The 3,080-nt window shown below is 47.1% G+C and overlaps 1 long non-coding RNA gene across 1 annotated transcript in view; it reads right to left on the bottom strand.

The window, feature by feature from the left end:
- Window positions 1-643: 643 nt before the first annotated feature.
- The window catches only part of LOC102680130, a 12,308-nt gene continuing 9,871 nt past the window's right edge, over window positions 644-3,080 (bottom strand). Inside the window, exon 2 of the long non-coding RNA XR_422068.2 lies at window positions 644-921. This is a non-coding gene — a long non-coding RNA (uncharacterized LOC102680130). The remainder of the gene's footprint in view (window positions 922-3,080) is intronic.

Below are 3,080 nucleotides of genomic sequence, written 5' to 3'. Positions count from 1 at the left end.
TCGAGCCGTTGAAACTTAACCGAAAAACCGCTTTCGCCTCGAAAGACGATTTTCCGCGAGACCGTTCGATGAATTTCTCGCGGTTTACTCGAAATTATTCCTCGTGAAATCCTTTTGTTATATATCTCGATACATTGTAAAGAAAATTCGTTCAACTCTAATATGATTGTTTCACTCGATAAAAAAACTTCTTAAACTTTTTAATTTCTTCGAGAACAGAAATAATTTCGATTCGATAAAAATAGACCTCGTTCTAACTCGCCACGTTTATAAAAACATTGAAAATAATATTTCTATCTCAACGAGTGTGTAAAAAAACTCGCAGTCCCTCGATCTAATTTGAGATAAGAAAATCCACTTATTCGACGTATTATACGTAAGATCATACGTAACGAGGTTAGGAATCTATTCGAGGCTCTAAAAAAAAATCGATCGGTGAGTCGAGAAGAAGAATGATTCTTCGAGTTTCTAACTACTCGTTCGAATAGTTTCATAGGCGGTGATAAAGTCGCGTAGAGTTGCAAAGATACAGGTGGACGCTATAAGATTCCGTTTGGGATCGCGCGATAAAGCGAGAGAAAAAAAGGGGAGGGGAGGCGAGGGACAGGACCCCCCAGCGTTCAATGAGAGACATTTCTCATCATTTTCCATTCAAACCGTCTGAGTTATTGAGCCCGCCACCCTCGAAGTCCTCTCGAATCCCGCCACAATCGTTCGATTTATTATAACCGCGAGAACCCTAATGAATTTAATTTCATATTTCACGGCCGGTAAGTAGCCAACGGCCAACGTCCGCTTCCTTCCTTTCTTCCCTTTTTTCTTACCTCTCTCTCTCTCTCTCTCTCTTCTCGAAAGAGAGAAGTCGTATCTCGAGACAGGAGGCAGGGTTATATCGTTCGATATTTCTCCACCCTTCTCTCTCTTTCATCTTTCCTCCTAACTCCTTCGCGTATATATATATATATGCAAAGATATATATATATATATATATATAATCTCGGCCTCTAATGTTTCTCCAAAGAAGGGAGCAGCACACCCAACGCGACGCATAAAAAATCGAAGGACCACGGCGGCTTGTATTCTTTATCGTGGCCGGATTTATCGCTAACCGTTGCGAATGGGAGAGGGGGAGGGGTAGAGAGGGCAAGGGTTGGCGAGCGAGACGACCTTTCCTCCTTCCTTCCTCCTCCTCCTCCTCCCCGTTCTCCTCGAAATCCGACTGATTTTTCCGGAAAGAAACGTTAACGAAATAACGAGGAGGAACCTCGAGGTAGCCGAGTTATTAAATTTATATCTCCTTTCTCGAGCCAGACTCGAAAAATCGGGTCGGGTGATTTATCCGTTCCTTTTTCTCTTGCGCTGCTTAACGACGCGGCTACGGAATATGGGCCGTCTCCCTTCCCTTCTTCTCTTCTCCTTCTTCTTCCCTTTTTTTCCTTCGACCACGCGCCGCGATAAATTTCCCCGCTTCTCCCTTCGAGGAGGGTTCTCTTCCCCTCCGAAACCGCGAGAACGAGAGAGAGAGAGAAAGAGAGAGATAGATAGACAGTCTCCTCGAATATCAACAACAACAACAACGATGACCTTCCTTCTTGTTTCTCTNGAGAGAGACTCGTTCTCGCGCACGAACCTTGACGCTAATGGCATGCATTACCGCTAATAATAGTCGGACAAGGAGAGGAATAGCCGGGAACGTAGACGGGTGGATGAGGATACGTGCGACGACGTACACCACTACCATCCTCATCGCCATCACCTTTGGAAAAATTCGAGCGTAATTAGAGAGATAGAGAAGATGTTTCTAGATACGTGAAACGGAAGCGGGTAGATTCGAGTGGATCGTCGCGTTTTTCTTCTCAGTTGGAAATGTGTGTATACGCGGTTGGAGAGATCGCGGTTGGAAGAGAGAGAGAGAGAGAGAGAGAGAGAGAGGATGAAAGACGCGCGAGCCGGCCACGGTCAGTACCGTTACCGGCGTTAAGAGATCGCCGCCGCGGCGATGACCTTTCGCGATGCTTAATGTTACGACTTTGAGCTCGGCCGGCTCACTCGGCACGGCTCACGCCGCGTCCACTTTCTTTTCTCTCGGGAATTAGCGCTACGGCTTCGTCGAATCATCCGTCGGGGACAAATTACACGGGAAATTTATCGTTAAATTTAGCGCTGTGACGAACGCGTTCCCTGAAAAATACAGCGTGTCTTAATAGTCGAACGCGGTTCGCCCCCCCCCCTCTCTCCTCCCTCTTTTTCTTCCACGCAAACAGTATCTCTGAATTATATTCGATAATAACAACTCGAACCTCGACACTTTCCTCCTTCTCCGTCCCTTCCCAACATTTCGAGGTATCATTTCGAGGATCGAAAAAAAGGTATTAAATTCGAAAGAAACGTCTTACCGACGTTTCTTGTTTTGAACGCTTATTTACGTTGTACGAGAAAAAGGGGGGGAAACTGTTAATTGTGGCGGATGGTCGTAAAGAGCGCGCGAAAAGAGAAAAGAAACGTTAGAAAAATAGAGGAGATAGGGGGGAGGGGGGGGATAGGTTGATCGGGAGGCGATCAGCAAGACGGAAGACGGTCGATCGCAGGTGACGCGAAGCAACGTAGCGGAGCAGCAGCAGCTGGCGGTCGAGAAGACGTTTTGGAAAAGTGCACGGTCATCCGATGTAACTGGCCGACCGTGGTGAAAATCGCCACGGTTTTACGACGCGCTCGTAACGCGAGAGGCGCTGCGAGCAATCACGAAAGGAGGAAGCGTAATAGCGGCGGCTAGCTTCAGCGGGCTAATTGCAATAATTGCGTTACGCGTAGTAACGCAGCTCGCGCCAACAACGCGATAACGAGCCCGATTCGCGGCTCGTTGCCGCGGATATCCTTGATCCGAGTCTCGGTCGGAGGAGAATCCATCTCTCGGATAATTTATCGATCGATTTCACCATTTCTGCTAAAGCTTGATTTTTCTTTTCCTCTTCTATCTTTGATCCCATTCCAACCGTTGATTGCCGTTAACCGCGTTTGCGTCGTTCCCACTCGATTTCATTCACTCGGTTCGAAAATTCGATCGGTAATGTAGGGTTCGA

The sequence above is a fragment of the Apis dorsata genome, unplaced genomic scaffold (assembly GCF_000469605.1).
Source record: "Apis dorsata unplaced genomic scaffold, Apis dorsata 1.3 scaffold_315, whole genome shotgun sequence".
Taxonomy (NCBI): Eukaryota; Metazoa; Arthropoda; class Insecta; order Hymenoptera; family Apidae; genus Apis; species Apis dorsata.
Note: the sequence above shows the minus strand (reverse complement) of the source record. Positions and strands in the feature narration are given on the sequence as shown.